The following is a 26,308-nucleotide window of genomic DNA, read 5'->3' as shown; positions in this document are numbered from 1 at the left end:
AGGATTTAGCAGAGAAGTCTGTTTTCAAACCAAAATTGTGACAATATAATATTGCGTGGTAGTTTTTGCCATATCGTCATGGTATAGGACATGGTTCATGTCCTGCTCTCTCAGGGTTAATTTTGCTGGCCTCTCTTGGGATCTTGGAGGGGTATTTATACTCACGCCAGACTAGGATTCCCTGTCAGCTATACTTTTGTTTAGTCTGTGTGTCTGACCCCTTGAGCGTGTGCTCGGTTTGCAATTGCTTGTTCTGCTGGCTTTCTGACCTTTGGCTTCCTTTTCTGACTACCCCTCCGTCTCACCCCTTGGTTACCTCGTTATCTCTTGGTTTTGATCTTGGTACGTTTAACTACTCTATTGTCTCCTCTGCACTCCGGCGTCTGGCGCCGCCCTTGACCACCTTCTTCCCTGTCACATGGTTCAGGTCCTGTTTGCTACCCGGTGAGTTCCCCGCCCTTCTGCTCTCAGCTCCCTTGCTGCGGCACGCAGCCCTCCCCGCAGCAGTAATACCCAGGAGTCTTGACACATGTATTAGGATATACCATTTATGATTGGTGAAGGTCCCCACCAGACCTGAAAATTAAGAGACCATAGCGCTGGTGTAGTACTCTACGCCCTACTAAGTGGTGCCCCCGACCACCCGCTATGCAGCTCATGTGTATGTGGCACCATTATGCACAGAAAAACAGTAAAGGCGATGCATCACTACATAAATCAAAGACGTTGAATCTCGGCAGACCATAAAGTGATTTTAGATGCAATGTCTTGCTGGGAGATGGTTTGTATTCAGTAAAATTGCATGGGATTTCCATAAAAACCTGTAGGCAGATAAATCAATTACCAAACTGCAAATACATGATGTTGCTTATGCTGCAAGGGAAGCGATACTGAAGAACCAGGTAGCTTTGCCATTCAGGGGTGTGGGACAGCTGGTTACCCTTGTTAGACCTATGATGGTAGCCATATTTGAACAGATTTTATTTACATTGATTGAATTTATTTTTGCAGGTTGGTTCCGTTTCGATAAATTCATTGGTTTACTGACAGATCTGATTTTTTTTAGATTTTCTGACTTTGAGATTTCACAGACTTTACTTTCCCCGCTGAATAGATTTATATGAGCAAACACTGGGTGACGTTGCTGAATCAGTATCAGGACAGAGCACATCCGGCCCGTATCCGGGGTCCGATGTTCCAGGTTAGGTATCTACTGATTTATAGTAGATGAAAAAGACATGGAGAACATCTGTGGCCGATAAATCAGGAAGAATTGTGAAGAAAAATGATAAACAGGACAGAACTGAATCTTAAATCTGTTTATATAGAAGTGGATGGAAGTCAAAGAGGTTTCTTCTGTACGTAGTTACGTATCCTGTTAACCGATCCAGATAGATAGACTCCATTGGTCTATTTTAGTACGGTTCTAAGGCCAAAAGGCTCGCAATAATTTTAGAGATGGGGTATAAAGTAAGGTACAGCCATGATCTAAAAGAAATTCGAACTTATTATGCCCCTTTAAGAAGAAGAAACATCTAATTAGATCAATGATTCCCAACCTGTGGCTTTCTAGCAGTTGCAAAACTACAACTCCCTGCATGATCTGGGAGTTATTTTGAAAAAGCCAGAGATTGGCCCTATTGACAAGTTTCCTAAATTCCCACCTATGAAATCACTGCTCACCTTCAAGGCAATACTGACAATCATAAATCAAACGCAACAGAAAAAAAATAGCCACTAAGTAGTTCTCACAGCTGCAAATCCATCAGCCCACAATGACTGATGCTGATCACGCAGTCAGAAAATGCTCCAAATGTACCAGATTAGTGCATGCTGTGTAATAGATTCTGTGCATTTTGCGTGAAGTTACAAACTTATTTCTAACTTGTCAACTTAGTTGTCTTACTTTAGACCATCAATTTTCTCCTTAAAAAATTGTGCTCACCCATAATAAATGTGACAGATTTTAGCAAAAAAAAAAAAAAACTTTCGAGAAGTGTCTAGTGAAGTACAAATAACTGTATCTTTTTGTCGCTAATCAAATAAAATGTGTCTACTTTTATTTGCTCCATTTCTGAGTGGGGGCATAGAGATATGAAAGTTACAGATTTAAGGATCCAGTCAATCAGCATTGGCATTGTACTGGCAAGACACCTGTTATATGGCAGGTGATGGGCACTTTATCCACAATATGGGGCAATCCAACATGTTCTGCCATCTACATGTACAGGGTGGAGAGCTCCTTAGGTCACCAAGTTAAGGGGCGACATCATACTTTTATAGTGTATTGTGTGTAATGTACAGAATCCTGAAGAAGAGTCAGACACCAGTTATTGCAGCCACATGCACTGTTCTTTGAAAGCCTGCGACGTTTCAGAGGAAACCTAATTTTAGAAACCATCTGGGAACCATGGATGACTAGTCCAAAAGGCAGGTTGCTATCGCTTCTCCCTGTTCCACTTGCCTTGTCTGAGAAGTATTTCCATGCACATACACATTGGAAGAGATCTGTCAGTCTAGGTGAGCTGTGCATGAAGAAACTTCCAAGGAGTTGCCTTTAAGAGTAAAACATACAGTGCTGCAATAATGCAAAGATTGATGCTGCACGTGGTTCGGGCAGCATGTGTCACAATTCCTCCTATCAGTGTGTCTGAATGCAGTGAATGACAGTTTTGTTGTCCAACCTAGGAGAAGGAAGTGCTCAGCTGTCAGCATGGTGATGGACAGCTCATGCATCCAATCGGATGCTGGGGCCTGCTGAGCTGTCAGTGTCTTGAGTGACAGTTTAGTCATAAAATCAGTGCCAGGGCGTGTCAGGGCTTCCTCCGTGTGTCTCCTGTTAGGATTAACTACCTGGCAATTTTGCTAACTCTCTCTCTCCTAGATTACTGCTCAAGAGGTGTGTGTGTGTGCTTTGTGCTCCTAGTCTTGCATTTTGATCTTTGTTGACCAACTTTGGATTTGCCTTTGACCATCCATTTGCCTAGCCCTTTTGTCGTGATCCTCTACAGTCTTGGAATTTTGACCCGACTACACCTTTGCTTCACCCCTCTGTCTAGGAGGTACCCTCGAGGCTTTTCACCTAGGACCTCTTGACTACCTAGCCTAATAGTTTTAAACTACATTTTTTACACTTCTTGGTTGACATTTTTGAACTTCCAGTGCCAGTTACTAGAATTTCATGGCGTTAAGGTCCCAAGATACAGTGCTGGAGCTGTATCTGAATAATAGTGTTTATTAAGGGACCAGTTTAATATTTGATGTACCATTTTGATGTGTGATTAATGTAGTTCCTTCCACTAAGCCCTAGATGCCATTATGACAAGTGCTGTCATTTTATCCAGGACTCCTCGTTCTTCTTCATGCTGAAGGTCGTTCTTAATGACATCGGTTGTATGTTTTTGGTTGTTGTCCGGCTGTGGAATAAATTTGAAGCCTACCAAATGCCTTCCTTATGGTATTACATGATGTATAAGTATTTGCATGTATTTCTCAAAATTGAGGACAACACTAATAATGACCAAACCCCCAACTCCATTTGCTAAAATATTGCCCAAAATCTTTAAGGAGCCTCAACTGTGCTTCACTGTTGCATTCAGACACTCATTATTGTGGCGCCTTGCAGCCCTTCGCTTAATAAACTGCTTTGTGTAACATTCAAATACTTCTAATCTTGACTCATCAGTCCTGAGCACCTGCTGCCATTTTTCTACACCCCTGTTTATTGTTGTTGTGCATAGTTGAATTGCTTGACCATGTTTCAGTGTGCACATTTTTTTTGGGATGCAATTCTTCCAGGAAGACTAATTCTTCCCAGACTTTTTCCAAATAGCAAATGGGTGTAGCTGGATCTCACTGCTTGCTACCAGTTCTGCTAGCATTGCTGATCATCTGATTTTAATAGGAAGTAATCATGTGTCTTTCATCTGCTGCACTAAGTTTCCTAGGCCGACCTCTGCATTGATGGTCCTCAATGTTATCCATTTCATAGTGTTTCTTCAGAAGAGCTTGAATATCTTGAAACCATAGTCTGCCGTGAAATCTTTGCCTGGGAGAGACCTTGCTGATGCTGTATAACTACCTTGTGTCTTGTTGCAGTGATCAGTCTTGTCATGGTATATGACCTGTGATATGAAACAGTCTTCCACAACCTGGCCATTGTAGCAGTTTTGCCGTTTCCCACCCAGTTTAAAGCCTCCTATACAATGATTTCTGTGTCAACCTACATCTGAAAAGTGATGACCATTATTAGCTGTTTTGGATAATTGGCTGTTCATAGGACTATAATCCTACAAAATCCCAGACATTGTACAAGCATTCCTAAAGAAATATTTGTTGGTCACAACAAATATTGTTTTGATTCAGATTCCTTTTTCTTTCATTTATTTGCATTTTGTTAATTGATAAAAGATAAACAATTCAGAAAGACAATTCTGTTTTTGAAGGCATTCTTACTTTGCAACATCGATTCCACACCTTCCCTCCGATGAAGGACACTGTAGTATCTCCGTAATATGTAAGGGTACAGTACGACCTTTTGGGACTCTGTATACGAGCACCGAGTGGCATCACACGCCGATTGCTCCTACACGCGGCACAAACCACATCTGGTGGGTCACCGGCAGGGACTCCCTGTTTTGAGGTGTGCTGCAACTTACTTTTAAGACTTCTTTCCACCAACTCGTGCGAGTATCTTCCCTATACCAGTGGAAATCTGGATGTAAGGTATTTACCACAAGGATACCTATTTGTGTCACAAGATTAACACCGTGCTTCATTACTTGCAAGCATCATTGTAAAGCCACTGACACATGATTATCATAGTCCGTGCTGCATAGAACTGACAAGGTTTAATGCGACTTTATTTTGTTGTCCTGTGGCTCAGGCAACACGAAGATCAAAACTGTGGACGACTTATTGAACTGTTTGTGGCTAATAGCTGTTAAAGAATTGTCCCTATAAAGGGCTTAACTAAAATCAACAAAGGTTATTATATGGACAACTCCATTCATTGTTGGTCTTAGTAAATAACGAACTGTGCCTGCCATCCGTGGAATTCACTCTATCAACTACGGCTTTTGGATAACGAATTTGTATTGCATGATGTATGATATTTAACTATATGTTCTTGGTGTTTTGATTATATCTTTTTTTTACTGCAATTTGCTATGCGTGACTAACAATTCAATTTATCAAGCAGGCATTTGCACAATTGATGGGGATCAGTGTGGATGGTAGCTTTTAGCAGGCATGTCAAACACGTGTCCCGCGGGCCGCATGCGGCCCTTTACAGGCATATCTGCGGTCCGCACAAAAGTCTCAAACTTTGTCTCTAAACACAAAGTTTGAGACTTTTGTGCGGGCCACAGATGCTCAAAACTTCACGATCAGCACTTCCGGGTCTTCATTCATTGGCCGATATCCCTGCATATGACCTGCTTACGTGATCAGCAGCCGACCAACTAGCTCCGTGTCAATCCATGACGTGTGTACTTTGGTCGGCTGCTGATCACATAAGCAGGTCATATGCAGGGATATCGGCCAATGAATGAAGACCCGGAAGTGCTGATCGTGAAGTTTTGTACATCTGGCTGCTGATCACCGTCCTAAGTCAGGAAGGCTGAGAGTGACTGACCGAGGAAGAAGGGACCCACTGCCGCACAGGCAAAGTCCAAGTAACTGAGTGGCCCTCCTGTATGTAACGGTACCATTAACCCCTTCCCGACCTTTGACGCCACGTAGGCGTCATGAAAGTTGGTGCCAATTCGACCCATGACGCCTATGTTGCGGCATGGAATGATCGCGTCCCTGCAGATCAGGTGAAAGGGTTAACTCCAATTTCACCCGATCTGCAGGGACAGGGGGAGTGGTAGTACAGCCCAGGGGGGTGGCTTCAACGCCCCCCCCCCCCTTCCCGTGGCTACGATCGCTCTGATTGGCTGTTGAAAGTGAAACTGCCAATCAGAGCGATTTGTAATATTTCACCTGTGAAAAGTGGTGAAATATTACAATCCAGCCATGGCCGATGCTGCAATATCATCAGCCATGGCTGGAAACACTGATGTGCCCCCCCCACGCCACCGATCAGTCCTGCACACTGCCCCGCTCCCCTCCATCCTGTGCTCCGCTCCCCCCGTGCTCTTGTCCGCTTCCCTTGACATCTCCCCTCCCCCCCTTTGTCACCCCCATAGATAGGGACAATAATAAAATAAAGAATTTTTTATTTTCCACTAAGGTTGGGGTTAGAACTAGGGTTAGGGTTAGGATTTCGATATGTGCACATGTATTCTGGTCCTCTGCGGATTTTTCCGCAGCGGATTTGATAAATCCGCAGTGCTAAACCGCTGCGGATTTATGGCGGATTTTGAAAAAAATGATAGCAAATAAATGTTTAGTTTTTAATTGCTGTATTTTTGTTAAATATATTAGTTGCTGTTGCGCACTGCAAATATATGTTGCTATTACATATTACTACTTCATATCTTGTTTTCATTGACTGCTGTTAAAATACGTGTGACATTAGCTGCTGTGTGCGGCCCTCGCAACAACCTCTTGTTACTCATGTGGCCCTCAGGGTACCCTGAGTTTGACATGCCTGGCTTATAGGACTAATTACCGCACATGTTCACACTATATATCGCGGAGACGTTTTTTTCATTTCGATTCCACACCTGCCTAATATTTTGGCATATTACTTTACATACTTTACTTGCTGGATACATTTTGTGTTAGTCTAAATCTACTTTTCTTTACAAATAAATTGATTGACTCGCCCAGGGAGTCATTTCCAGCAGTGATCAGAGTAAATACCTGTAAATGACGGCTTCTGTGTTCCTCCACTTGAAAAGTGCTTCTATAAAGTAGGAGACATACAAAGTCGCTGGACCACCTGTCTGCATGGCGTTGGAGGACACTCTTTAATTGCTTGGCCTTTCTGAAGTGGTTTTTTTTTTTAGCACAATCAATATATATGTATATACCAGCAGATGGTTGCCCGCTGGATAAGCGCCTCTAATTCTTACATCTTGCTACCTTGTAATAACTCAGGATTGTGCGGCTATTGACTTTGCAGCTGCCAGAGCACTTTTAATGGTGAACTTGCTGTATATAAAAGAGATTACGTTCCCATCACACAGAACATTTTGCTTTGTCCCTGGAGCTGAGCCTTTAAAGCAGCAGCTAGAATGCTGTGCAAGGACTGGGTCGCTGTAGTAATGAAGTAATGAGTAGCGTTTACGGCCTCTTAGGGTCAGTGTAGTTAAAAAGACACGCTCAAGACAATTGTGGAAAAATAATACAAATTGGTGCAAAGTGGATAGCCATAGCAACTAGAAGGTTTTTTCTTATGGAAGGAACATGTTTTCTCCAGTTATCTATCGTACTTTGAGCATTCAAGGACTTTATGACAATGACCATTTCTCACGCTGCAATGTTAATGTGACAGAAGGATTCAGGGTAGCGCTGATGCTCTAAGGTCGAGATACACAACATTTCTGGTCCAAAGGCCACATTGGCAGAGTGCATCCCAAGGGCTGAAATAAAAGGGTAATTCCCATAGGGGATAATTTTTAGTGTCTCATAGGTGGCAGGTTCACTTCTGGTATTCCCACTTATGAGGAAGAATCTTGTCCGTTCATTTCTTCTCCATTTAAGAAGAGAAAGAGGAGACAAGGCATATTTGCAAATCCAAACCTATGTAGCCTACATGTGTTGCACACAGCTGAGAGTGTCACACATACTTGTTAAATGATTCGGAGACTTTGTGAAATGAAAGGACACCATCCAAACTCCTGGCTCATTAGACAAAACCACCCGTCCAACAAACCGGGGCAAGACAGATGTGTGAATGGGGAATGCAAAGTTGTCACAAGGTCTACCCAGTGCACGATTAGTACTCCTCCCTGCGCTTGACTTCTGAGCCACCCAACCAAGGTACTTAGGAGTCACGCAAAACGGCAGAGAAGTTCACATGCAGCACCCAGAGGTGAAATTACTACTACTAATGCTTCCAGTATTTCACTCTACAGTCACCACTTCATACTAATTTACACTTGCGAGTCACAGATTCATCTTCTGTTAGCTCCACCTAATGACAGTTCCCAGGAAGTAAGAGTTTTGGCATTTAACAGGGTATTCTCAAGAATGAAATCTATTCTCAGTTGCTGGGGCTCTGACCGCTAGGACCTATACTAACACAAAGAACCAGGGCTCTTGGGAGTGCCTGTGGATCGAGCGCACTGCCACTTCTTTCATTCTGATCGGAGTTCCACAGACCAGCAGAGCACAGTATTCAGTATCTCCAGCAGCGCCATTAAGAATGACAGCAATCTGTATATTCAAGTACTGCTCCATTCACAAAGGTATCTTCAGAACCCCCGGTATTTGAGCTTGTTGAGTGTCCCAGTGATGAGGAACTTATCCGTTATCCAGTGGAAAATTTAAAAAATGTTGAAAACTGACATTTACTTTAAGATAAAGAGCAATATCATAAAACTGATATGGAAACCTTACCCCTTAGACCTCAGTCCAGAGCCTCTCACCTAGCCAAATCAGTTCTCATGCTTCGCACTGACGAGGGCCAACAGCCCGAAACACCGTGTCTGCGAATTGAGATACTGATTTGGCTTTTATCCTAAGTCATATTGCACGACTCGTTAATGGGTTGATTGTGACTTGTAGGATCGCTACTTCCAACAGGTGGCGCTATAGAGTTCAAGTCCTCTTTTTCTCTGAAGAGGCAATTTGCATATTACATTTCCCAGAGGAGCATTGCACGGCGAATACGCCTCCTTACCTTGACAAGCCAGAGCTGGTATGTCACTCTCCAAAAGGAGAAACCTTACCCCTTAGACCTCAGTCCAGAGCCTCTCACCTAGCCAAATCAGTTCTCATGCTTTGCACTGACGAGGGACAACAGCCCGAAACACCGTGTCTGCGAATTGAGATACTGATTTGGCTTTTATCTTAAGTCATATTGCACGACTCGTTAAAGCAGTGTTTTTCAACCAGTGTGCCGCGGCACACTAGTGTGCCGCGGCACACTAGTGTGCCGCGACACATGGTCGGGTGTGCCGCGGGGATCGGGAGTCAGCTGTTCTCTGTGCCGACTGTCAAGCTGACAGCCGGCACAGAGAAGCTGCAGCGCGCCGGCTCCTGGAGATCAATTGTACTCGCAGACATCTACCAGCTGCGAGTACAATTGAGGCTCTGACCGCTGGGTCAGAGCGACGCCAGCAGCGTGATCAAGTCATGTGATCACGCTGCTGACGTCACTATCCGGCGCGCAGGAGACAGAAGACACTTGGTGGTAAGTGCTCCTGTGCTGTGGCGCTGAAGACACCGAAGATTCAGCGTGGGGTGGGTTTATGGGGAGTATGTGGGGGGATTTATTAAGTGTGTGGGGGGATTTATTAAGTGTGTGGGGGGATTTATTAAGTGTGTGGGGGATTTATTAAGTGTGGGGGGATTTATTCAGTGTGTGGGGGGATTTATTCAGTGTGTGTGGGGGGGATTTATTCAGTGTGTGTGGGGGATTTATTCAGTGTGGGGGGGATTTATTCAGTGTGGGGGGATTTATTCAGTGTGTGGGGGGGATTTATTCAGTGTGTGGGGGATTTATTCAGTGTGTGGGGGAGATTTATTCAGTGTGTGGGGGGATTTATTCAGTGTGTGGGGGGGGATTTATTCAGTGTGTGGGGGGATTTATTCAGTGTGTGTGGGGAGGATTTATTCAGTGTGTGGGGGGGATTTATTCAGTGTGTGGGGGGGATTTATTCAGTGTGTACGTGGGGGGGGCTGGAATTTATTTAGCATGTGTGGTGCAGGGTGCATTTATTCTGTGTGGAAGGGGATGGATTTATTCTATCGGAAGGGGAGTGGATATATTCTGTGGGGGTGAGTGGGGAGATGGGGGTGGACACAGTAGCGAGGGGAAAAATGTGTGCTGACAGTACTGGGAGCAACGGTGATGGGATGTGTGAGGACAGTATGGGGGGTCGGGGGAATGTGTGAGGGGGGAATATGGAGAGCAAAGGGGTATGTTAGCAGGGGGGGGGATGTACAGGAGGAGGCTATTAGAAATGTGTGCAGACAGTATGGGGGGATGAAAGTGTGAGTGGACACATAATAGATACTGAGTAGTGTGAGGGTAACAGCCAGGAGGAGACAGTATGCCAAGTAGGAGGAGTGTAATGAAGGGGCACAGTAGAGAGACTGGGCTCTCTATGAGGGACACCGTATGAGAAGGCAGTGTGAAGTATGGAAAAGAGAGAGAGGGTAGTGTGGATGGCATGTACCATAAGAGGGACAGTGAGGGTCATATTATGTGCTGGGAATAAAGTGAGGGGCAATTATTTACTCAGGGGCTCAGCCTAGGGCAGATATTGTTATTCCGGAGCATTATAGTAACACTGCTATCTTTAAGGGTGTTGTGTCGGATGTGCTGCAGAAGACAGGAGAAGATGGAAGTCTGCAGAAACGAGCTCTGCCGGTGGATGAGAAGAGTCATCATGGCATCTGGACAAGGTGAAGATGAAAAGAAAGAGGCGACTCCACAAAAAACGTCATCTATCAGGTACCTGGATGTAAATGTGTTTTTTTTGTGATACTAATTCTCATTTTTATTTGTTAGGAACATTAAAGGGGATGTCCAAGGTTGTGATGAGTCTGCAGTCATACTATGTGACTGCAGACTTCTGAATTCTCACAGTGCACACTGCTATCATAATTCTCTGATGTTGGTGATTTACATACATGCGGTCACGTGCTGACTAGACATGTGTGGCCTCATTCAATGAAAATGAATTGACTGAGGCCGGACACGTCTAGTTAGAATGTACCCAGAAGTATCCAAATCACATACTTGTGCTGTCATGACCGTCCACTCTGGCCACCGGCAAGGGAGAATCCTGAAAGTGTGCAGTGCTTGCGCTGTGAGAATTCAGAAGCCTGCAGTCACATAGAATGACTGCAGACTTTCATCTCAAACCTGGACGCACCATTTTGTGCCATTTTGGTTGGTGGTGTGCCTCGGGATTTTTTAAGTATAAAAAGTGTGCCGCGGCTCAAAAAAGGTTGAAAATCACTGCGTTAAAGGGTTGATTATAACTTGTAAGATTACTACTTCCAACAGGTGGCGCTATAGAGTTCAAGTCCTCTTTTTCTCTGAAGAGGCAATTTGCATTTAAAAATTATAGGCATCTTCAGAACCTTTAGCCAGAATATTATTTCATATAGAATATTAGCTTTCAGTATTATTTCATAGTGGATGTTTTACCTTTTTACAATTTTAGGATGGACATGCTATATGAATTCACCACATGACTCTCTATAAAATGCATAAACAACCCCAAAATAAATTCACACCATGACGTTACCTGTAATACTTCAGAGACCCCTGTTCCCAGTAATTTCCAGACGCTGGCCGCAGTACAATGAAGCAGTCAAAGCTCGTGACTCCTCAGACCAGCACAAACGACCTGACCTTTAGTGTGCAAGCCTTTGTGGGAATTGCTGTCATCAGAGGGATTCGAATATGTACTGTGTGCCTTACTGGAGTCCCGCTGATATTCAGGACTTTGCACGCGGCTGCACTATGTAATTCACATTTCAAGGCTTTGTACTTTACTGACATTCTTCACCTTATTATGTCCAGACAGATAATCAACCACATGAAAGACCGAAAAGCGAACTCCTGTGACTGGAGATGGTTTATTGGGAGAGAAAATGGATAAAATGTCTCCCATGCATGGCTCTAGAAGTCAGGCTTTATATTAAAAACTATTACTGGTCACCGAGGCATGAGGCACAATTTACCCAGATTTTCAATGTCTTGTCGAGATACTGCATCAAGATGCTCAACCTATAATAACCCGTATTTTATTAGAAACACCTAACGCCATGAAAAAAATCTTTGCAGTATTATTTGGGCACAGAGTGACGATATGTGAGCTTTGTTAGAAATTATTATTAGGCATTGTATAGCAGTATTTTTTGAGAAGTGAATAGCAGTATTGTATGGGCCATGCTTGGAAGTATGTGCAATTGTATGGTAGTATTATTTGGCATTATATACACTTTGTTTGGAAGTATTATTTTAGCATTGTATGGCAGTATTATATAGGCACTGGATGCCTTTATTATGCACACTTTGCAGGTACTATTTAGAATTATATGACAGTAAGATTTGGTCAGTAAATGGTGGAATTATGTAAAATGGTAGTGTGTAAACTTTGCATTATTTAGCATAGTATTGCAGCATTATTTGGACACTGGATGGCAGCATAGTGTGGACTTTGTTTACAAGTTCTATTGGGCATTGTATGGCTTTGTTATTTGGGTGGTAAAGGTCGCCATTAGGTGAAACAGTGGTATTTTGTAGGTTTAATTTGGCTTGAATATGTAGCATTGTATGACAGTATTATTTGCACATTAGGTGGGATAATTTTGTAGGCTTTGCATGAAAATGTTATTTGCCCTTGAATAGTAGTATTATTTAGAATTCAGTGGCAATATTGTGTGGGCTTTGTTTGGTCAGATCATGGTGGTATTGTATAGGTTTGGTTTTGAAGTATTATCAGCATAGTTTGGCAGTAGTCAACATTAATATATGGAAATTTGTGCAAAATGTGTATTATATATAGTTTGATTTGTGGGATTTCTTTGTACTATTTGTAAATGAATGATAGTATTGTGTAAACTTTGTATAGAAGCATTATTTAGGCACTGAATGGTAGAATTTTATGAGCTTTGTTTGGCAGTGTTAACTGTATTATTTGGGTAGTGAATGCTAGTATTGTGAAGGCTTTGTTTGGCAGCATTATTTGCACTGCATGGAAGTGAGCGGCATTCACAGAGATTCAGGTAATATGTGTAAAGGTTTTTCTTTTCCTATAAAAAACTGTCAACATATAGAAAGATATTTGGACTGCAGAACTGGCAGCGGATTAGTTAACAGTGTCAGTGTTGCAGAGAGTTTGCTGAGATAAAAGCTTTAAACTTCTCCTGATAGTTTGTCATCCTATATCCCTCTGTGAGGTTATCATTTGCCTCACGAGTATCTGAAGGGGAGGATGCCAGAAATAGCAGTGGAAATTGGGTCAGCAACAGCTCACATTTGGCACAGTTGTAACCATGTTAAAATGTCTTATTACTGTATGAAGCAGCATATGGATCCTGGGGGCTGTGATCAATACAAGCTCTTATGTTTGTTTAAACTCTTCTATATCAGCAGAAAAACACTATCTGGCTTCATTGTCTTATTATCTCGAAGCTTTTACCCAGTATCACTGTGAAGCACGGCCAATTATGTATATTTGTCATTCCTGCCTTCTGCATAGTACAGTAATAGCATAATTTACAGATATGGTCCCTGGTATGGAAAATCTTTCCCAATACTGAACCTACTCTGTATGCTAAATTAGAGTAATTCCAGTCACAACTGATATTAGTGCCCATCCATGCTGCAGTAGTCATTTCTGACTTTCGGAAACATTTTTTTCATAATGTTTGTTTATTTTTTACATTTATTCAGAATATCACTTGCATCACCATGCCTCACAAAACGCGACAGATTTACTAACTTGTGCACAATTCGATAAAATATTTGTAGTAAGTGTTAACATAACTGTAACTGCTACAGACAACTGCCCCTATGTACCAGAATATAACTACTATATTACAGCTCCTATGTACCAGAATATAACTACTATAATACTGCTCCCTATGTACAAGAATATAACTACTATAATACTGCTCCTATGTACAAGAATATAACTACTATATTACTGCTCCTATGTACCAGAATATAACTACTATATTACTGCTCCTATGTACCAGAATATAACTACTATAATACTGCCTCCTATGTACCAGAATATAACTACTATAATACTGCTCCTATGTACCAGAATATAACTACTATATTACTGCTCCTATGTACCAGAATATAACTACTATAATACTGCTCCTATGTACCAGAATATAACTACTATAATACTGCTCCTATGTACAAGAATATGACTGCAATAATACTGTCCCTATGTACCAGAATATAACTGCTATAATACTGCCCCTATGTACCAGAATATAACTACTATAATACCAGAATATAACTACTATATTACTGCTCCTATGTACCAGAATATAACTACTATATTACTGCCTCCTATGTGCCAGAATATAACTGCTATAATACTGCCCCTATATACAAGAATATAACTGCTATAATACTGTCTCTATGTACCAGAATATAACTACTATAATACTGCTCCTATGTACAAGAATATAACGACTATATTACTGCCCCTATATACAAGAATATAACTACTATATTACTGCCTTCTATGTACCAGAATATAACTACTATATTACTGCCTTCTATGTACCAGAATATAACTACTATATTACTGCCTTCTATGTACCAGAATATAACTACTATATTACTGCCTCCTATGTGCCAGAATATAACTACTATAATACTGCCCCCTATGTACCAGAATATATCTACTATAATACTGCTCCTATATACAAGAATATAACTACTATAATACTGCTCCTATGAACAAGAATATAACTGCTATAATACTGCCCCCATGTACCAGAATATAACTGCTATAATACTGCCCCTATATACAAGAATATAACTGCTATAATACTGCCCCTATGTACAAGTATATAACTACTATAACACTGCCCCCTATGTACAGGAATATAACTACTACAATACTGCCCCTATGTACAAGAATATAACTACTCTAATACTGCCCCTATGTACAAGAATATAACTACTATAATACTGCTCATATGTACAAGAATATAACTACTATAATACTGCTCCTATGTACAAGAATATAACTACTACTAGATGGTGGCCCGATTCTAACGCATTGGGTATTCTAGAATATGTATTTATATATGTATATAGCAGCCACATAGTATATAGCACAGGCCATGTAGTATATAGGAGCCATGTAGTATATAGCAGACAAATACTACGTGGCCTATGCTATATACTATGTGGCTGCTATATACATACATACTGTAGAATACCCGATGCATTAATACAGGCCGCGCAATATATAACAGTGGCCACGCAGTATATAACACAGCCACGTGCTATATAACACAGTCCACGCAGTATATAGCAGCCACGCAGTATATAACACAGGCGACGTAGTATATAACACAGGCCACGCAGTATATAACACTGGCCACGTAATATATAGCACAACCCACACAGTATATAGCAGCCACGTAATATATAACACTGCCCACGCAGTATATAGCAGCCACGTAGTATATAACACTGCTCATGCAGTATATAACAGTGGCCACGTAATATATAGCACAGCCCACATAGTATATAACACTGCTATGTAGTATATAGCAGCCACACGGTATCTAACACAGCCCACGTAGAATACAGCAGTGTAGGCACCATATCCCTGTTAAAAAAATCATTAAAATAAAAAATAGTTATATACTCACCCCCTAGGATCCACCGAAGCTCCAGCATTACATGCGCGGCTGCCGCCATCTTCCCTTCCCAGGATGCATTGCGAAATTACCCATTGCGAGACCGCTAAGTCTTCTGGGTAATTTCGCAATGCATCGCCAGGAACAGAAAATGGCGGCAGGCGCGAGCGGCTCGGCGGACTACGGAGGGTGAGAATAGCAGGTTTTTTGTTTTTTTATTATTTTTAACACTACATTTTTTTTTACTATTGATGCCGCATAGGCAGCATCAATAGTAAAAAGTTGGGGACACACAGGGTTAATAGCAGCGGTTACGGAGTGCGTTACCCGTGGCATAACGCGGTACATTACCGCCAGCATTAACCCTGTGTGACTAGAGGGGAGTATGTGGGCACCGGGCACTGACTGCAGGGAGTAAGGAGCGGCCATTTTCTTCCAGACTGTGCCCGTCGCTGATTGGTCGTGGCTGTTTTGCCGCGACCAATCAGCGACTTGGATTTCCATGACAGACAGAGGCCTCGACCAATGAATATCCGTGACAGAAAGAAGGACAGACAGAAGTGGCCCTTAGACAATTATATAGTAGATAATACTGCTCCTATGTACAAGAATATAACTACTATAATACTGCCCCTATGTTTAAGAATATAACTACTATAATACTGCCCCTATGTACAAGAATATACGGTAACTACTATAATACTGTCCCCTATGTACAAGAATGTAACTACTATAATACTGCCCCTATGTACAAGAATATAACTACTATAATACTTCCCTCCTATGTACAAGAATATAACTACTATAATACTGTCCCCTATGTACAAGAATATAACTACTATAATACTGTCCCCTATGTACAAGAATATAACTACTATAATACTGCCCCTATGTACAAGAATATAACTACTACAATATTGTCCCTATGTACAAGAATATAACTACTATAATACTGCCCCTATGTACAAGAATATAAATACTATAATACTGCTCCTATGTACAAGAATATTACTACTATAATACTTCCCTCCTATGTACAAGAATATAACTACAATAATGCCCTCCTATGTACAAGAATATAACTACTATAATACTGCTCCTATGTACAAGAATATAAATACTATAATACTGCCCCTATGTACAAGAATATAACTACTATAATACTGCCCCTATGTACAAGAATATAACTACTATAATACTGCTCCTATGTACAAGAATATAACTACTATAATACTGCTCCTATGTACAAGAATATAAATACTATAATACTGCCCCTATGTACAAGAATATAACTACTATAATACTGCCCCTATGTACAAGAATATAACTACTATAATACTGCTCCTATGTACAAGAATATAACTACTATAATACTGTTCCTATGTACCAGAATATAACTACTATAATACTTCCCTCCTATGTACAAGAATATAACTACAATAATGCCCTCCTATGTACAAGAATATAACTTCTATAATACTGCCAGTTGTGTACTAATATATGTGGCGGGATCCACATAAATCTGGGATTCATGGTGTATGCAGTGGACAAACCAAAGTTTTCCTTTGAACTGACAGATGCAAGTGCTAGCCCTACCATGGCATGTAGTCTGTGGTCTGCTGAGCATTGTGCTCCAAGTGTGTGGCATAGTAGACATTTTGAACCTACTAGACAATGTGTCATTTTCCTTGTAAACGCATATATTTTAAAAGAAGCCAGGTCATCTGCTTTTAGCTGATAACAGGCTGTGCCCGGGCGGCTGACAAATAAACAGTGATTGTATTCTGCCCCTTATGTGTCTAAAATTTGCTGTGAAGTTACTTTCTAGAGCAAAAGCAATCAGTTTTCATTGCGAGGAACCTTCCTCTGAAATGAGTCATACTTATTATACAGCAGACGCAGCAGATTTTTACCAAGAGCGGCAGCTTTGTGTATCTTGCTGGTTTCATGCACCCAATCATCCAAATGTAGCTCTTTCATTAAGGCTACGTTCACATTAGCGTTTTGCGTGTTTGCGTCGGGCGACGCAGCAGCGCGCATGCGTCATGCGCCCCTATATTTAACATGGGGGACGCATGGACATGCGTTGTGCTGCGTTGTGCGACGCATGCGTTTTTTTGCCGCAAGCGTCGGGTGCAGAAAACGCAACAAGTTGCATTTTTCTTGCGTCCAAATTTCGGCAAAAAAGGACGCATGCGTAGCAAAACGCAGCGTTTTTGCGTGCGTTTTGGTGCGTTTTTATTTGCGTTGTGCGTTGCGTCGCCGACGCAGCGGCACACAACGCAAATGTGAACGTAGCCTAAGAGAGCTTGCACATGCACAGACTTTGGCCCCATTCACACATCAGTTTTTTGCCGTCAGGCACAATCCGTCGAATGTTGAAAAAAACTGATGCGATGGATCCGTTTTTTCAACGGATCCGACTAGCTGATCCAGCTAATTGGATCCTAGAAAAAAAAAAAAAATCGGAGCATGCGCAGTTAAAAAAAAAAAATGTAATCCGTTGCCGGATTCCGTCATAAGGCTTCTTTCACACTTGGATCGTGTGACGTCCATCGCAATGCATCGTTTTGGGGAAAAAATGGATCCTGCAAATGTGCCTGCAGGATGCGTTTTTTGCCCATAGACTTGTATTGCCAAATGATCGCAACGTATGGCCATACGTCGCGTCCGTTGTGCACTGGATGCGTCGTATTTTGGCGGACCGTCGGCATGAAAAAACGTTCAAGGGAACGTTTTTTCGTACGTCATGTCCGCCATTTCCTACCACGCATGCGCGGCCGGAACTCCGCCCCCTCCTCCCCGGACTTTAGAATGGGCAGCGGATGCTTTGAAAAACTGCATCCGCTGCCCACGTTGTGCCAAATTTTCACAACGTGCGTCGGTACGTCGTGCCGACGCTTAGCGACGGACTCGTACAAACGCAAGTGTGAAAGAAGCCATAGGGTTCCATTCTAGCAAACGACGGATCCGTCTCTGTCCGTTTTTTCGACAGACACAAAAAATGTTTCTATGTCAGTTTTCTCCAGCCGCCAGAAAAACAATTTTCAATGGATCCGGCAAAAAACGGATGAAACGTGAGGCCATCTGTTGCAATCCATCGCTAATACAAGTCTATGGGGAAAAATGGATCCGGCTGTAACTTTTGCTGGATCCGTTTTTTTTCAAAATTCGCCGGATTGTGCCTGACAGCAAAAAACTGATGTGTGAAAGCAGCCTTAGGTATACTTCTCAGCCTAGAGTTTGCCTTGGTCGTGTAGGATCTTTTTGCAGTACTAGTAATTATGCAATCTCCAGTGAGCAATAGAAAAATATGAAATTATTTTCCATTAGTATAGCAAAGGACAACACTCCGCCATATACATCTTGTGGGAAACGATTGAATTGGCATGCTTCCTATTTTTACAAGGTTACAGGGAGGAGGTTCTACGAAGAGATGCGCAAAAGAGTTGTTTCTAGGAAATGTTGCGGCATTTCCGGTTGGAGTAGGGACATTCTCCACTGTGGACAATCCCTACTTAATAAAAGGATATGCTAATAACAAGCTGATCAAAATGTGTGTGAGGATGCAACAGCGACTGGGCCTGAGCTACATTGGCCTCTTATGCCAATGTCACCTGGATGTGTGTCCATCAATTTAACCAAGAGAGGAGGTTCTGTACAGAGCGCTAACCCCTATATTCACTCCAAAAGTTGCTGTCTAAAGACTTCTAAAGTGTCCACTGATTTCTTTGAAGCCCATAGAAGTCGATAAGAAGCTAAACATTAGCAGTAATATGAGCAGTAATAAAGTTACTATGTACGCTGTGTACCGTTTATAGGCTTCAATGGAACCAATAAAATCCTACGAGGCTCTGGGCATGTGAAAATTGCCACAGGGTGCAGCGACAATCACAGGTTTTTGGTATAGTATTGGTCTCCTTATATGGGCCACCGGTCGGGTTAAAGGATTATTCTCACCTTGAATATATATGGAATATTAACTATTTTGGGGAGGTGGAGAGGTAACTACGCATTCATGGCTCTCCCTGTTAATATGTATAGCAATTCCATCACACTCCAGAGTTTCTGCATGGACTGAATCCCTCCCTCCTGTTGGAGATATGGGGGAAGCACTGGGTCTCTTGTCCACATATTTTGGTCATGCCCAAAAATTGTGCCCTTTTGGGGTCACGTTAAGTCCCTCATCGATAAGGTATTGCATACAGACATAGAACTAAACCCGCTAGTGCTTCTCCTGGGTCACGGGGCGCCGGGTATGGGCAAACTTTCCAATAGATTATTGCAACATATCCTTACGGCGGCCAGATGCCTGATTGCGCGTCTTTGGAGACAGCCGAGTCCCCCTTCCCTACAGATCCTCCTTGGACGGATCATGGATGTCAGAAGGATGGAACACCTTACAGCGTTACTAAATGACTCGGTGGTGCGCTTCCAGGCTATATTGTCCCCGTGGGATTATTATGCAGCGGGATCCGACCTGTAGTGCGACTGAGTTCGGATTTGATTAATGGATTTAACTGAGGATTTTCCCTTTTTTTTTCCTCCCCTCTCTTTCCTCCCTTCCCTCTACCCCTTACTGTCTTGTCTTGTCTTTGTCATTTACGTCTTTGTAGAATTAAGGTCATTGATAGCCTTATATCATCTATATTGTTTAGATCGTTTATTGTTCATGCATTCTATACAGAAACTAAATACTTGTAAGACCCTGTTTTGTTCTACAGTGTTTAATAAAATAAAAAAATTTATAGTTAAAAAATAATATATATATATGTATAGCAATTCCAAAAATTGGCAAATGTTCTTGCTAACCAATTTTTGATCTTCTGATTTAAAGCAATGGAGGCAGATGCAAAACTTTCATCCTCAAGCTTAATCAATTCAGGGCTCTAATTGAAATAAAAACCTCCTGTAGCAGCGCAGTTCCAGCAATTGTTGCGTCACGTTCAGGCTGCAGCGAATAAGCGGAAACGCGTCGGCTACAGCTCATCACTTCATCAGTATTCCGTCAGAGCGGACGCCCAATGATGAAATAGAAAAGGCTGCAAAGCAAAGGCTCTGTAATAACACAGTATGAGGGACGTGTCTTAGCTCCCATAGTGCTGGTTGTAGCTAGAATTTTATCAACAGTTTGTATATCTATACAGGAGATTTGGAGCTCTGTATAATATATAATTATATCTATGATGAGTATAATAATTAATAAGAAGAAATTAATCAGCACAGAACTTTTGACCTATTTAATAAGAATTATAAAAGGTTAATATTTGCTTAATCAGCACCATCAGTCCTTTCTACTTTACGGTGCCCAAACTTAATAAAAAGGATAGATTTGATATTCATGTTGAATGTTGATATCCCTTTGAAGAGAACTATTAATTAATGTTGTTTCTCACGTGACTTAGTAGGTTTCATTTTCTCCTGATGTCACAGCCTTATCTGTTACCTGAAGTAATTGTCTGGCATTGTGTGGGAGCGCGGATCTTATACTTGTGGAAAAAAATCTACTCTGTTTACTCTCTCGAAGATAGGATACTAAGGTGTCTTCCGTTTCTGCTTTATCTCAGTATGTGGGAAAATAATTGGACCTTCCCACACTACCCAAGGGAATATGGAGAGGGTATGTCAGGAGATATAATCCAGAAATGACATCAAAGTGTCTGAGCCGAATGTGCACTACGTGTCATATAAATAGATCTTCAGCGCCGCGGGCTTGTCAAGGTTTCTAGGACAAAAGATGGCAATTGGGTGTTCAAAATCAGGTTGTAGCATAAAATATAATGTGAAGATAGAGATATGAGATACACATACAGTCGGGAAAAGTGTTCAGATAGATAAATACATAGAGACATATTGGATAGATAGTGAAAATGAAAGATGTAAAAAAAGGAGTCTGAATTTAACAAATAGAGGCAAATATAATGGACTTTTATCGGTCCGTAAGGTGATGTTATCTTTTTTTGGATGTATATATAGATGCTTGATGTATGCCTTGGAGGCCTGGCACCCAACATTGTGGAGCTGGATGCTGCTAGATAGATAGATAATAGGTGATAGATAGATGATAGATAGAGAATAGATAGATTATAGATAGATAATAGATAGATAGATAGATAATAGATAGATAATAGGTGATAGATAGATAATAGATAGATAGAGAATAGATAGATGATAGAGGATAGATACTAGATGATAGATATAAGATAGATAGATGATAGATAGATAGATAGATAGATAGATAGATATAGATAATAGGTGATAGATGATAGATAGAGAATAGATAGATGATAGATAATAGATAGCAGATAGATAGATAGATAATAGATCGATATAGATAATAGCTAGATGATAGATAGATAATAGATAGAAGATAGATAGATAGATAGATAGATAGATAGGCTTTTATTGGGTAGGATGTCAATTTACCAGCTTTGTATAAGAGCGATGCATCGCTCTTCTTTTTCAGAAGTGCTGCAACCTCCTATTGACTCTGCCTTGAACATGGCTGGTACCAGAACCACAGTAGATCACCCATGCACTTTAACCCCTTAATGACCGCCAATACGTCTTTTAACTGACCTGAGATATAAGAGAATAGCCTCCCCATACAGATGACAATCCAGCATCTGTCGGTTGTACACTATAGCTGACAACTTGCTGTATCAGCCACGATCAGTATTTGCACCTTCTAAATCTGTTTAACCCCTTAGATGCTGCTGTCAATAGTGACTACATCATTATAAATGGTTAACAGAGTGTGGGGGCTTCTTCTTTATCCCAATTGGTACCCTCAGATCATGATTTTGTTGTCCTGATGTTTGCCATGGCAATTCATGACCAAATAGCGGCCTTAGAGTCAGACGGCTGTAGTAATCTGTTTAGAAGTTAGCAACATTTAGGTGGTAAAAATACACATTTTCATTTCTGTCATGACACTTTGCATTAATTCCTGTAAAGCACCTGAAGGGTTAATAGACTACCTGACAGCAGTTTTCAATATGTTTAGGGGTGCTGTTTTTAAAATGGTATCACGTTTGGGGGTTTCCCAATATATGGGACCCCTAAAGTCACTTCAAACATGGATAAGTCCCTAAATAAATAAATGTGGTAAATTTCTTTGAAAAAATGAAAAATTGCTGCTACATTTTTAAACCTCCTAAAATGCTAACAAAATAAAATAACATTTTACAAATCGTGCTGATGTAAAGCAGACATGTGGGAAATGTTATTTATTAATGGTTTGCTGTTGTATGACTATCTGGATTAAAGGGATAATCATTCAAATTTAGAAAATTGCTAATTTTTTAACATTTTTCTCAAATTTTTTATATTTTTTATAAATAAACACAAAAAATGTTGAACTAAATTTACCATTATCATAAAGTATAATGTGTCACGAAAAAACAATCTCAAAATCACTGGGATTTGTTGAAGCGTTGCAGAGTTATTACCACATAAAGTGACACTGGTCAGATTTCAAAAATTTGGCTCGGTCACTAAGGGGTTAAGCTGGTATAAGGCAGCCTCCACATGGAGAATAATGCACTTGTTCTATGAACAATAATTGACCACCTATTTTTGTCTTTGGAGAAGGTTTGATCATCTGTTCCGCTATATTAAAGCGTCGTATAATTTACTTGAAAATCTGCTGGCAGTGCACTGTGCAATTATCTGGCACACAATGTTTGTGATTTACATTCTGTGCTGATTTTGGGGTATAATTAACATTGTTGATCAGTGAGTTGAAACAAATTGGCCAACACTCATATCCAGCCTGACAGAGAATACAAACATTAGCTGAATATAAATACAGACCTTCTGTTTTTCTGGGAAGAAACCAAAAAGATTTCAAGGGTTCAAATCCTCTGGCTCAAATTGAAGGAGAAATATGTGTAGGAGCTAATCAGCCTGACATTTCAGCTTCAGGAGCCCTGTAGGACTGGTTACTAAACAAATCAAAAGTGATACACGTACTGGGAAATGTTTTTTTTATTTAACCTATTTCATATGACAGCAGCAAAAAAAATTGGGGAATATGATGTTTTTGATGCATCTTTGTAGAATTAGGTTTTTTTTTTGCACCACTTTTTTTCACGAAGATGACAAAAAAAAAAAACAATGTTGATAAAATGTATTGAAAACCTGCATAGGGCTGTACTCTCTTTTTTCTTGAAGTCTTAGCAAAGGAAGAAAGGAAAAATGTTTTCTAGTTATGAGAATAGGTTGAGGGCACCAAGATCTTCTGACTATTACAGGTAGTCAGCCGTGTACTAGTGTTACACAGCTTGAGAAGGAGACAGAATTTTTACTTTTGCGATGTGTCACTTCCTTCACCTCATCCGCTGAGAAAATATCATTTCCATCAAGGTTCCCAGTGAATAAAATGTGTTATTGTTAAGAACTGTAAGTTCAATTTTTAATTCTCAATGATCTACCTCATCATATTTATGGTCTGCAGTGCTATCAGCATCTGTCTAAGCTATTCTTAAAGGGAATCTGTCACCTACTTTTTCATATATAAGCTTTGGCCACCGCCATCAGGAGCTTATGTACAGCATTCTGTAATGCATTCTGTAATGCTGTAGATAAGCCCCTGATGTATCCTGAAAGATAAGAAAAACAAGTTATATTATACTCACCCAGGGGCGGTCCCGATGCGGTCTGATGGGCGTCACTGGTCCGGGTCCGATGGGCATCGCAGGTCCGGGGCCTCCCATCTTCATGCGATGACGTCCTCTTCCTTGCTTCTGTTGCGGCTCCTACACAGGCGTAATTCTCTGCCCTGTTGAGGGCAGCGTAAAGTACTGCAGTGCGCAGGCGACGGGCCTCTCGCGCCTGTGCACTACAGTACTTTGCGCTGCCCTCAACAGGGCAGAGAATTACGCCTGCGCGGGAGCTGCAACAGAAGAAAGGAAGAGGACGTCATCGCATGAAGATGGGAGGCGCCGGACCCATACCGCCCCTGGGTGAGTATAATCTAACTTGTTTTTCTTATCTTTCAGGTTACATGGGGGGGGGAAGCAGAGGGAGAGGGGTGGGCTGAGGGAGGGGGAGGCTTATCTACAGCATGCAAGAATGCTGTAGAAAAGCCCCTAATGGCGGTGGCTGCTGTTTAAAGCGGCAAAATGAGGTGACAGATTCCCTTTAATATTTACATTTGTATCGCCAGTAAATTTTGACAATTAAAATGTTACTGACGATCAGTATTATCTGTATGGATTATGTAAACGGGTGAGGGTCCTAAGTGACATCCTGTATTGTACTTCAGAGCTGCACCTACTATTCTGCTGGTGCAGTCACTGTGTACATACATTACATTACTGATCCTGAGTTACATCCTGTATTATACTCCAGAGCTGCACTCACTATTCTGCTGGTGCAGTCACTGTGTACATACATTACATTACTGATGCTAAGTTACATCCTGTATTATACTCCAGAGCTGCACTCACTATTCTGCTGGTGCAGTCACTCTGTACATACATTACATTACTGATCCTGTACTGATCCTGAGTTACATCCTGTATTAACACTAGGACTACTGGTATAGTCATTTTGACTACTTGCACTTCCACTTCAGTAGTTCTAGTCGGGGTCACGAGTCCAGAAGTCTTAGTGTTAAACCCCAGAGCTGCACTCACTATTCTGCTGGTGCAGTCACTGTGTACATACATTACATTCTAAGTTACATCCTGTATTATACTCCAGAGCTGCACTCACTATTCTGCTGGTGCAGTCACGGTGTACATACACTACATTATTTATCCTGTACTGATCCTAAGTTACATCCTGTATTATACTCCAGAGCTGCACTCACTATTCTGCTGGTGCAGTCACTGTGTACATACAGTACATTATTTATCCTGTACTGATCCTAAGTTACATCCTGTATTATACTCCAGAGCTGCACTCACTATTCTGCTGGTGCAGTCACTGTGTACATACATTACATTATTGATCCTGAGTTGCATCCTGTACTAAACCCCAGAGCTGCACTCACTATTCTGCTGGTGCAGTCACTGTGTACATACATTACTGATCCTGAGTTACATCCTGTATTATACTCCAGAGCTGCACTCACTATTCTGCTGGTGCAGTCACTGTGTACATACATTACATTACTGATCCTAAGTTACATCCTGTATTATACTCCAGAGCTGCACTCACTATTCTGCTGGTGCAGTCACTGTGTACATACATTACATTACTGATCCTAAGTTACATCCTGTATTATACTCCAGAGCTGCACTCACTATTCTGCTGGTGCAGTCACTGTGTACATACATTACATTATTGATCCTGAGTTGCATCCTGTATTAAACCCCAGAGCTGCACTCACTATTCTGCTGGTGCAGTCACTGTGTACATACATTACATTACTGATCCTAAGTTACATCCTGTATTAAACCCCAGAGCTGCACTCACTATTCTGCTGGTGCAGTCACTGTGTACATACATTACTGATCCTGATTTATGTCCTATATTATACCCCAGAGCTGCACTCACTATTCTGATGGTGGAGTGACTTTTTTACATTCATTAGGACTTGCATCCTGTATTATACTGTAGAGCTGCACTTACCATTCTACTGGTTGTTTTAGAAACAGTCAGCAAGCTTGTTCTTAGACACATCTGTAACATCTAAGCTAAGCTTCTATGTAATTAGTTTCCTTGCTTCCTTTTGGTTAAGATTTCAGGATTTGAGTAAAGTATATTCTATGGGTTTGCGTTGTTCCTGCATCGAGATAATTGACTTTTTTGCAGCCCTATGTAAAAAGTGTTGACATACAAAACTTGAAGATGACTTAGGTCAGTTGTGAAGCCCATTTCTGCT

General features: G+C 41.3%; 1 protein-coding gene across 2 annotated transcripts in view; it reads right to left on the bottom strand.

Moving 5' to 3' along the window:
* The window catches only part of PDE4B (phosphodiesterase 4B), a 439,551-nt gene that overhangs the window by 248,514 nt on the left and 164,729 nt on the right, over positions 1-26,308 (bottom strand). The gene's annotated exons all lie outside the window — the stretch shown is intronic.

Source organism: Ranitomeya imitator, chromosome 8 (genome assembly GCF_032444005.1).
Source record: "Ranitomeya imitator isolate aRanImi1 chromosome 8, aRanImi1.pri, whole genome shotgun sequence".
Taxonomy (NCBI): domain Eukaryota; kingdom Metazoa; phylum Chordata; class Amphibia; order Anura; family Dendrobatidae; genus Ranitomeya; species Ranitomeya imitator.
The sequence above is the reverse complement of the archived record's forward strand: the minus strand, read 5'-3'. Positions and strand labels throughout refer to the sequence as shown.